Source organism: Prionailurus bengalensis, chromosome E1 (genome assembly GCF_016509475.1).
Source record: "Prionailurus bengalensis isolate Pbe53 chromosome E1, Fcat_Pben_1.1_paternal_pri, whole genome shotgun sequence".
NCBI classification, from domain to species: Eukaryota; Metazoa; Chordata; class Mammalia; order Carnivora; family Felidae; genus Prionailurus; species Prionailurus bengalensis.
Genome location: NC_057347.1, coordinates 2,742,802 through 2,753,976, shown reverse-complemented (window position 1 = coordinate 2,753,976; position 11,175 = coordinate 2,742,802). Strand labels below are relative to the sequence as shown.

At 53.8% G+C, this 11,175-nt stretch overlaps 1 long non-coding RNA gene across 1 annotated transcript; it reads left to right on the top strand.

Annotated features, from left to right (window-relative positions):
* On the top strand, positions 1-5,446 carry LOC122484703. The gene is made up of 3 exons (XR_006297683.1): positions 1-62; positions 3,482-3,527; positions 5,131-5,446. It is a non-coding gene; the product is annotated as an uncharacterized LOC122484703 (long non-coding RNA).
* Positions 5,447-11,175: the final 5,729 nt, after the last annotated feature.

Below are 11,175 nucleotides of genomic sequence, written 5' to 3'. Positions count from 1 at the left end.
AGGTAACACTAGGGTCCCCGAACCAACCAGTGTGGCCAGGAGGATGGAACCCACCGGGTGAGGTAAGTCAACCGAGGTGTATCCCAAGGTGAGTGCCACCCGACTATACTCAAATGACACGGCTCAATGTGACAACGGGTGGTTTCATAAGAGAAATGCGAAGGGATGGTCCCAGGAGGAGAAACAAAGGTTGGGCAACAAAGCACCCTCACAAGAGAGCAGACACCCCTTCTGAGGTAGTAGACAGGGGGGTAGTTCGGTGCAGGGGCAGGAGGGTCTGTTGTCTAGTAGAGGATGATGTGGCACCTCCTTTCCGGTCGTTTCACGTTGTCACAGAGATGGGGGCAAAGTCTTCAGCCGGAAGGGATCTGGGAACTTCTGTGTGTTAGGTCCCGTGCTGGGGCCAAGGGGCAAAAGCGTAAATAGGACAAACCCTTGTTCCCCAGTAGCTCCTGATTTGGTGGGAGAACTGCAGGGCCCAAGGGAACATAGAAGACGGTGTGTGGATGGCAGCACCCGTGGCCCTTATTCTGGTGACAGCACCCTCGTTTCTCTGTAGAGAATCGCCCCTTTCCCATCCTCAGTCCGTATGGATGCACCCTCTGGCTCCAGGGGCAGGCACAGGATCCAGCTCTGCCCAAATAGATTTGGGCAAAGTTTAGGAATTGGTTCAGAGATGAATGGGTGGTTTTGTCCAGGCCAGTAAGAATGAGCCCCAGGCTTTTCTGTTGTTGAAACTGGTTTTATTTTTGTAAGTACTTTCATTTCTCAGAGTTGCTAAGGTGATAGGACATAAGGAAGTCTTGAAACTGCTGCTGGCCATTTCTGTAACCATTTTGGGAGGGCCCACCTGGGAATGAAGACAATGGATTATATGGATTACATAGAGACATCTCATGTGAGCACCTGGTTGGAGCCATGCCTATAATACTCTTGAACTTTTGAACTCTTTCAATCAGAAGAATCCTGATTAGTGCGGAGACCCATCTCAGACATGAGAGTGAGGCATGTCAGAGAACGTCCCCTTCAGGCAAGGATGTTCTCATCGCATTTCATAGGATAAGCAAGACTTAGGTGGAGGTGACGAGAGCACTCTGTCCCACGTGCCGCCATGCTTGTGTATTTGATTCCCACATTGAGAGCACCAGATACCTCTGACTCTTCTGTCCCATTCAAACTCACATTGTCCACTTCCTGTCACTCATCCCACCACATGAGTCTCTTAAACAGTCATCTTTGTCATGTATCCGTTCAACAAGTATCTATGAGTCTAGACCAGGTGAGGCGTTAAGCTGGCTGTTGTATGGAAGGGGAAGGATGTGTGACAGGTTAGAGAACAAACATGGCGGGCATTCAGCCCCTTCCCATTTCATGCTCATGGAAGACCTTGCCAATCAATCCATGTATTCTTCTTCTCGAGCCCCGAAGTAGCCCGAGAATCTTTGTCAGGGTAGCACTCAAGACAGGCACAGCCAACTGATCGGAGGTGGCATTGAAGATGGAACCTAGTGTCATCTCAAGGTAAGGTGCGGTCCAGGGCAACACGGATCCAGAACAGAAGGGAGACGGGACTGAACCACTTTGGAGACCAGGGAGATTGGAAGTAACACACACCCATGAGAGAAAACTTGAGTAAGAAGGCGAATTTATTATAAGGACAAAAGGCCAGAAATACAGCTGAGTCTCAGGAACAGCCTAGAGGCAGAGACCAGAGTATTGTAGGAACTCAGGGGATTCTCTCTCCAACTCCCTTCTTTGCATGTCTGCTTTGTCTCCTTTGTCTCTTCTCCCTTGACCAGTTCTTTCTGTTTCCCAGTCCGCACAGTTCATGTTTATATATTCTCTATCTAAACAGTGGATAGGTTTAGAGTGTCTTGGTTCAAATGAAAGGTTCCCCAGCAAAGGATCCTCATTGACCCAGTTTGGGATGGGGATCCACCCTTGGCCCAATTTCCCCTGTCCAGCAGGCAGGGGTCAGACAAGGTGCCTGGCTGGCTGTGTCTGGCCATGTTGGTAGTGCTGATGAGCTGTGGGGATAGTGCAGATTTTTCAGAAGTATGAAAAATTCATTTCTGGACTATAGAAAACCCCAAACAATAAATACCCCCTGTACAATTTAAGGAGGTCTTCTTGTAGGAGGTGAGTTTTAAGCTAGTCGTGAAAAATCGGTACAATTTTAATAGGCAGAGCTGAAAGAGCAGGATAGTCCAACCTCAAACTAGCTTAATAAATTAGTTTATGTAACTGTTTATGTAACTGGCAAGTTCAACAGTAACCGGCTTCAGGTCTGGATGAATCCCAGTGCCAAAACATGTGTCAGGAATTGTTCCCCCTCAACATTTCATTTCTGCTTTCCTCTGTGTTGAACTGTATTGATTCATGCTCAGGTAGACTCTTCCCAAGTGGTGGCACAGATGGTTAGCAAAAGCTGTAGACTTCTATCCTTCCAGCTTAGCAAACCTGCTCAAAGACCAGCCTCCCTCTTATTACTTCCAACAAAGGTCTAGGGGCTGACCCTCATTAAAAGGGACTTCGTCACAGATCCTGAGGTGGGGCAGGAATTAGCTCCACACAAACTACATGGGTTGAGGGTAGAGATGGGTAGATCCCCAAAGGAAAATCCAATGTGGCTATCAGAAAAAGTAGGCAAATAACAACACCTGTCTACTCTGCCTTTTCTGGGCAGAGTCCCCTCTCAGAAACCACCTGTTGGTGAGATGCTGAGCCGAGGTCCTTCAACGCTCTCAGCAAAGGTTTAGAGGTCTTCCCAAACAGAGAGGTGTGTTGTGAATCTGCAGGATGGGAATGTGGGCAGGGCTCTGCTGGGTGATTCTTCCATTTCACCTGGCACTAACAAAGATACTGGGTCATATTCAGGGCAGATGGTCTGGAATACAGGCTAAAGGCAACTTTATTCACATGTCTGGTAACAGGAAGTGGATGGCACTCAGTGCAGAATCCTGCACTCAGCTGAGTCAGTTAACAGGTACAGCCGCCCATGGCCTCTCCAGCATGGTGACTTCTTAACCCATGAGGCTAGGGGGAGCCTGGGTGGCTCAGTTGGTGAAGCGACAGAGTTCAGCTCAGGTCACGATCCCAAAGGTTCCTGAGTTCGGGCCCTGTGTCAGGCTCTGTGCTGACAGCTCAGCCCTTGGGGCCTGCTTCATATTCTGTGTCTCCCTGTCTCTCTGCCCCTTCCCCGCTCATGGTCTCTCCCTCTCTCAAAAATAAATAAACATTAAAAAAAAAATTTTTTTTTTAACACATGAGGCTCAGGATCACAGACAGTCCAAGAGGCTCCGACAGGAGGTGAGAAGTTTCTTACGATCATCTGGCCTGATCTCAGAAGTCCCGGAATGTTGCTTCTGACATTCCACTGGTCAACCAAGTCACTAAGGCCAGGGCGGATTCAAGGGGAGGAGAATTAGACTGTATCTTTCAGTGGGAGGAGTGCAAACAATGTTATTTTTATCTCCCAAAGTCTCCCTGAGCAGTCTGTCACAGGATCAAGACACAATGACAGAACGGTGAGAACCAGGGCCGTTGGCTGGGGGGGGGGGGGGGGGGGGGGGCGGAGAGGAGGGCAAGAAACCGACCGCATTTATTCGATCCACCGGCCAACGGCGGGAGCCTTTTTTTGCACCAGGGCGCGTCATTGGTCACGCATCAACCAATGGCCTGATTGGGCTTGAGTCAGGTGGTAACCCCTGATCCAATCAGCGGAGGCTGGCCGAGGGCAGGGCCACGCCCCCACACGCGTGGCTGGTGGAGGAGAGCGGGGAGAACCCCGCTAAAGCAGGTGCTGCGGGCCGAACTTCTCACCGGGGTGGCCCCTGGGTGTGGGCTTGGCGCGCGATGATCGCCACGTCGGCCGCCAGCCACTGCGGGTGCGCAGGCGGTGGAAGAGGAGGCTGAGAGTGAGGGAGGCCGGGGCCAGCTCCTCGTCCTCCTGGTGTCTGACGCGGGTCACCACTGTCTTCCCAACACCCTGGACCCTCCTGCCACCCCTCCTTGTACCAGATGCCCTGTTGGGGCTCCATTCCCCTCCTGGCCCCTGCGGTGGGGCTGCTCGAGAGCAAGTAACAGCCGTGCATCGTGGGGTCTCCGCACATGTAGGGACTCCGGCTGAAAGGCCGCTTGCTCTAAACTGGCTGGGGGTTCCTTTATACATTTCCCAGACTGGTACATCCAGGTCATCCAGAATCCCAGTCTGCTTTGGCTAGTGTGGGGATGAAGTGGCCCTCGCCCCCAGCAGAGGCTGAACTGGCCCCAGCGCTGCCCGTAGGGCCCAGACCTCTGGCCCACGCCTACCTCTCGCCCACACCCGCCTCCCCTCCCCCAGCCCTGGGATGACCCCTCTTGTCCACGTGTTATTTGGTCTGTTAACCCCCTGCTTTTGCTCCGTGCTGGGTCTTCAAGGTGTGAGGACCCTAACCCCAGAGGATGGCTCTTCACTTACGGTCTCCACACGCAGGGATTCTGGGCCCTGGGCGGGTGGGCCGGGGTCACAGAGGATCTGGCATCCCAGAGGGACCCTCTTCCTCCTGAGCTCCTTCGCTGAGCTCCACACTCACCAAAGTCACCTTAAATCTTCACCTGACTCCTCTTGCTACTGCTGTGAGCACGCCCAGGACACAGGAAGGAAAGATCTTTGACAGACTGTTTGTCCCAGCAAACACTTTCGGACTGCAGCTCTCCTACGTGGAGGAGAGGCAGGCTCACTGCTCCCTAAAGCTACTTTCCTCCGTTTCCTCAGGGACTCAGAGCCCCAACGCCGGGCTTGAACTCATGACCTTGAGGTCAAGTCCTGATCTGAGATCAAGCATCGACACTTAACCGACTGAGCCCCTCAGGCACCTCTGTTTGCCTCTTTATTAATGAAGAGTTTAGGACCTCGGGGGAACTTAGAATCCTGACTATCACTTAATAACCAGGTGGGCTTAGGCAGGTCGTGTGCCTTTCTGAGCCTTAACATTAGCGTTTGTGAAATGGGTTTTAATAGTATCTGACTCATAAGGTTGTTGAGGATATTAAATGAACTTTCGTGAGTAAAGTGCTTAGTACACTTGCTGGGCTATAGGAAGGACTCAGTAAATCAGTGCTTTCCTTCTTCCCCTACATGCTCCGAAGATGACCTCACCCCCTACTTCACTCGGAAAACAGAAACTTCCAGTGGAGATTCCCAGAACCAGGAGCTACCTATTTCCCAAATGTACCTGCTCCCAGGCCCATCCTGCCTTGCTCTAATTATCTTACAAGGAGCTCCCCTCCTCCCATCCAAGGGAATCCCTCCTCCTGTGGATCTACCCTGCCAGACACAGGAACCTGGCTCCCTTGTCACCTCCTCCAGCCTCTGTCTCTCTGCTCACTCCTGCCCATCAGCTGTTGATGGGCAAAAACGTCTCCCTCCTTTCAAAAGAGAAACATAACACATCTATCGACTATCGACGCTGTGTCCTTTCTAGTTCTTGAAGGAATGTCTTATACAGCTGTATCATCATAGGGTGTGTCCTCAGGGCTTTTTCCAGAAAGCATTGACTCCTGGAAGGACCAGTTTCTGGGATTGGCTCTGGTCTTGGGATGTTTCATGATCGTCCAGTCCAACCACCTCAGCATATATGGCCCCTGCCCTGGGCTTGGGCACCAGGGCCAGGGAAGCCACCAAGATGGGAGACCGGGTCGGGGGGTGGGGGGCAGTCATGATTTGTGGACAGTGTTTGAAGGCCATGACGCAATCCTTCAGGCCTTGTTCCAACTGGGGCCACCAGCTGTCCTGGCAAAGAGTGTGGCAAGGGTTCTGGGTGTTCCTCCATTCTGGGATTATAGCTAAGCCCTGGAGGAGATGACTTCAGGGACTGAGGCAGAGGACCTACCAATGACACGGAGGAGAACCCGTGTGACCCCAAGTCAGACCGTCTGTTGATAGTAGCAACAAGGAAGCTCTGAAGGAGGCACACGGCTTGGGCATGGGTGGTCAGGACTGAGCGAGAGGGCTGAGGGGCTGATGTGCTACTGACCGGCCAGTGACAATGGAGAATGAGGGGGAGGCAAGGCCATAAGGTAGGTGGCTATGAACATTTGAACATGTGAACCTTTGCTTGGCTTGGTGGCTTGATGGGGTGGAGTCGGAGGAGAAGCCCCTGTAGTCAGGAGCACCCTTCGGTCAAATGGACCGACATCTTGTCACGGTGAAAAGAATCATGAGAGGGACACCTGCGTGGCTTAGTCGGTTAAGTGTCGGACTTCAGCTCGGGTCATGATCTCACGGTTCATGAGTTCCAGCCCCGCGTCGGGCTCTGTGCTGTCAGCACAGAGCCTGCTTCTTAGCCTCTGCCCCTCCCCACCCCTCCCCCGCTTGTTCTCTCTCTGTCTCTCTCTCTCTCTCAAAAACAAACATTAAGGGAAAAAAGAAAGAATCACAAGAGCTTTGTGGTATATAACAGAAGTTTATTTTGTGCGGCATTAAAAAATGGAGTTTGGCAATAAGGCTGATCATATGACCCATGCCACAATAGGACGTTGAGTTAACTTTTCCTGTGACCATGGAATTCGAACTAGTGGCCACAGCTGAAACCATGAAGTACAAAGTGATCCACATTCTTTTTTTTTTAAATTTTTTTTTTCAACGTTTATTTTTATTTTTGGGACAGAGAGAGACAGAGCATGAACGGGGGAGGGGCAGAGAGAGAGGCAGACACAGAATCGGAAACAGGCTCCAGGCTCTGAGCCATCAGCCCAGAGCCCGACGCGGGGCTCGAACTCACGGACCGCGAGATCGTGACCTGGCTGAAGTCGGACGCTCAACCGACTGCACCACCCAGGCGCCCCCACATTCTTTTTTTTTTAAATGTTTATTTATTTCAAGAGAAAGAGAGAGAGAGGGAAGGAGAGAGGGATCGAGCAGGGTTGGGGGGGACGCAGAGAAAAAGGGAGACAGAGAATCCCAGGCAGGCTCCACGTTACCAGTGTAGAGCCCAATGCGGGGCTCGAACCCAGGAACCATAATAAGATCATGACCTGAACTGAAACCGAGAGTCGGACACTCAACCGACTGAGCCACCCAGGTGCCCCCGATGTAATCCACATTCTAAACAGAGAAGCCAACAGCTGGCTCAGCTACCCTCCCCGGCCTTCCCATCCCAAGGGCTTTCTGAGCAGTCATGCAATGGTAGCCCCTCGCCCTGTCCCCTGTGGCCTGAGAGCATGAGGAAGAAGACACTTCCTGTAGCTCCTCATAGTGGAGGACAGAGGGCACAGGGTGAGCTAAAGCTGGTGGCTGTCCGGGCTTCCCAGGCAGCCAGGGGACTCCCAAGGGGCTCTGGTACACAGACAAGGTCGTGGGGCTGTCCCCCACTGTGGGGCTAAAGGAAAACACGGTGCTGCTTTCTGATGGGTCTTCAGTGATGAGGAAGGCTTGGACGAGGCTGATCCCCGAACCCCAAGGGACCACATCCAGGACAGATCCAAATGTTGTGGCTTCAAGCTGATCCAATTTTGAAGGTCCCCTCTAAGAAAACGAATACAAAACTTGGTGGGGGAGGGTGCTTGAAAGGGGCTTGTGCAGGTGAAGGACCATAAAGCTTCAGCTTTCTTAGCTTTGTGGTGAGCCCGCGTGCGTGTGGGCAGGGACTGTATCCCCAGCTGGTGGCAGCAGTAGCCGAGCCAAAGTGACACCAGGGGAGTCTCCCCAACAGGTGGCCAGTTCAGCTTCCTCTGCGTTCCTCACTTGAAGAGTGAGGGGGTAAGGATTCTAGGATTCGATTATGTCCCCATGACCCTCCCCTCCTGACCAAAGAGCCAGAGTTGGGGGAGTAGAGAAGGAGCAGACATGTGCTATCAACCCCACCCACACCCCCAAGTCCTTGACCCGTGTGGTGAGCCCACATTTGGAGCAGATAGGGGATTGGAGTTCTCAACTGGCCTTTTGAAGGCACTGATTGGAGAAATGTAAAATGTGTTCATGTCCATATCCCACCAAGTCAAAACTTTCTTTCTTTTTTTTTTTTGATGTTTAAATTTATTTGTTTTGAGGGAGAGAGAGAATCCCAAGTAGGCTCCGCACTGTCAGTGTAGACCTTGATGTGGGGCTTGGATCTCATGAACTGTGAGATCGAGACCCGAGCCGAAATCAAGAGTCAGATACTTAACCCGCTGAGCCACCCAGGCACCTCTGAGCCAAGACTCTTTAATAATCTGATTCCAAAGACATTGATTCGGAGTTTAAATCGTGTGTTTGCAAAAAAGAATCAAGAGGCAAGGAGCAGGACTGCCTGTCAGGTAGACATCTCCAGAGCACCCTTGAGAGGCACCCCAAAGCCCAGAGTCGGAACTCCTGGGTTTGCTGCCTGATCTCAAGATTTGCCAGACATGTGGTCTTTGACAAGTCATTTTGCCACTGGGGGCCTTGGGTTTCATGTGTGTCAAATGGGTCATCTGTGGATTAAAGACAGAACATGGGGAGATGCTTTTTGAAGGGCTGGATCGACGTCCCCTGTGAGCAAAATGTGGAAATGCTTGGACAGCGTGCCCGTCTCTGGGTCCAGGGCCAAAGACACAGGCTTAGGGATGGGTGATGAGGTCGAATACCCCCGGCGGAGATGACAAATGGCTTTGCTTTGGAAGGGGTGAGTCTCTAGACTGAGAAAAAAGTTCTAGGAGACTATGTGTCCCAGATGACACAACTGCTCCTCCCCCGATTTGTCTACTTCCTTCCCCACGTCGGGAGCAGGGAAGCCATCTGTCCTACCCCAACCAGCCCGTCAAGGTCCAGCCACTTAACTCTGGAAGATGTTGATGGCCAGCACTGTGCTGAGCTCAGACCACACCACGCTCTCATGTGCCTTGTCTCTGAGGCAGGACTTGGAGGTTCCTCCACCTTCTAACTGCTGGGCCAGCACCAGGGTCCAGACAAGGCTACAAGGCTGTTTGCGTTTTCTCCCCCTTCCGGTCCTAGCCTTTTCCACAACTGCAGTTTTCAGGACCAGTCATACCACAGGGGAAAGGCCCTGGCTGACTCTTGATGGAGTAAGGGCGTGGAGACTATCTCCTCTTGGTTGCTCATCTTTCTCTCACCATCTCCCTCCCAAGCCAGGCTTCTCTTCTCTTCTTGCTTGTTAAACCAGTTCCATCCCCACTCCACCATAACCCTGAGGAGTGTGTCAGGACACTTCTGGCTGCACAAAACAAAACCCAGTTCAATCTGGATTAAGCCGACAACTAGCCCATGGTGCTCCAACTGGATCTGGCTTTAGGCCCAGAGTGGTGGGGAGACTCCAGCAGTGGCAGCGAGACATGGTCTCTGCCCATCTATCAGCTCTGCCCTGTCATCTCTGCTCAGTGTCCTGCCCTCTCGGCGACCCCAGAGGAAACAGGCAACTTCTTCACCTAGCTTCCAGCGGTGTCTCAGCACTAAGCCTGGCCCTGGTCATCTGCCTGCCCTTGGAGCAATTCCAGCAGCAGAGGAATGGAATGATTGGAGGTGGGGGGTGGGATAGGGCCTGGGGTCAGTTCCATGGGGACTGAGGCTGGGGCTGGGGGCACCACAACCAATGCCCCTCATGAGTCAGCATGTTGGAAATATCAAGCTTGGGGCAGAGACAGTGGGGCTCAGAGAACATGGATGACCAGTGGGCTTCTACATTCACAGGCCCTGCTCCTTCAGTCTTGGACTCTGGCTTCCATGGGTCATGGTCATAGAATAACCGCTCTTACCTCCCTTCCCCTCTCCTGCCGGCGATCACACGATGAGACCACACCACCCTCTTCCAGAGCCTCAGAGACCCTGGTCTTTTCTCGAAGCCTGAAAAGCCTGGGGCTTCCCTGCCCGGTCCCCTCAGAGCAGACCCCCTGAGCGCAATGGCAGCTCACTGCCCCCTGCCTCGGGCATCTCTAGGGCTCTTCCCCTCTCTGAAGCCCTCCCTAGCAGTGCCGGGTGCGGGTCCTGCAGGGAAGAGGGTGTAGAGACCATCCAGGCCAAAAGGATCACACACCACGAGATGGAAGAAAGCACACCTTTATTTCAGCCGCCACTCTCCCAACACCGTGGCACGTGGCCTGGCATCCACGGCGCACAGCCCAGAAGATCCCAGTGCACACGGTCCCACAATGCGGCGCCACAGATCTCCCAAAAGGGGTGCCTGGGGTCCACTGCAGGTGGGGAGGGGGAGCACGGCCCAGACCCTGAAGAGCAGCAGAGAAAAAGTGCCAAGTGAGCCCCCGGGACGTGATGCGGAGTCCCAGCTACGGGGTGGAAGCAGCCGCGGGAGGGCCCTGCCGTGGCCGTCACTGGTCCCAGCTACGGAGCCATCCCAAAGGCGAGGACAGCCCCAGGCGCGGGCTCCTGGCTCAGGCCACCTGGCAGAGGTAGTGTAAACACGTCTGAAGGTGGGGAGCGCCTGATGGCCAGGCCAGGTGCTCTCTGGGGCTGGGAGGTGCCCGGGACCCTGGAGCAACAGGAGCGAACAGGTGAAGAGGGCTTGGGTCAGAGGGTACCGGGGCTCTAGGAGACTGACCGGACCCAGGAAGGAAGGTTGCGCAGAAATGGGGGGGCTGCGGGGACAGGTAGGGAAAAACTGTGGGCAGAGCGGGGGAGACTGAGGGAGAGGGAGAGACAGGGGCAGAGGAGCAGAGAGGAGACTGCGGCTAGACCTTCCCCGCCCTTCTCCCACCAGCTCTGTGAGCCCTGGGGTGGGCCTCAGCTCTCCAACCTCCACCAGGCCCCTCCCGGCTCACATCCGCCCAGCTGCGACCCGGGTCTTGGGACCAGGCAGAACGGAGGGTGGGAAGGGACGCGCTCAGCCCTGCGGCCTCCACCTCTACCCCAAACTGGATTCGGGGCCCAGCTCCTCCTCCCCTGGGAAGTGTCCTGCCCCAGCCTGTCCGCGCTAGTCTCCTCCCAGGTCAATGCTGCCCTGAGGCTCCCCTGAATCACAGGCCGTTAACTACCACAGGCGTCCCCCAGGTGGGATGGAAGGCGAGAGAAAGAGTCAGGGTGGGGGATGGGGAGGGGCTTAGCAGGGAGGGTGGGGCCGCTGCCTGGGAAGAGGCTGTCTGCCCTCCATCCCGGGGACCGAAGTCCCGAGAAAATCTGAAGAGAGATGCTTTAAGAATGTGCAGAATTTAGAAAATTGTGTGCGCGTGCAGGCAGGGTTTTTAAAAATCTTTTTAAGAAACGTG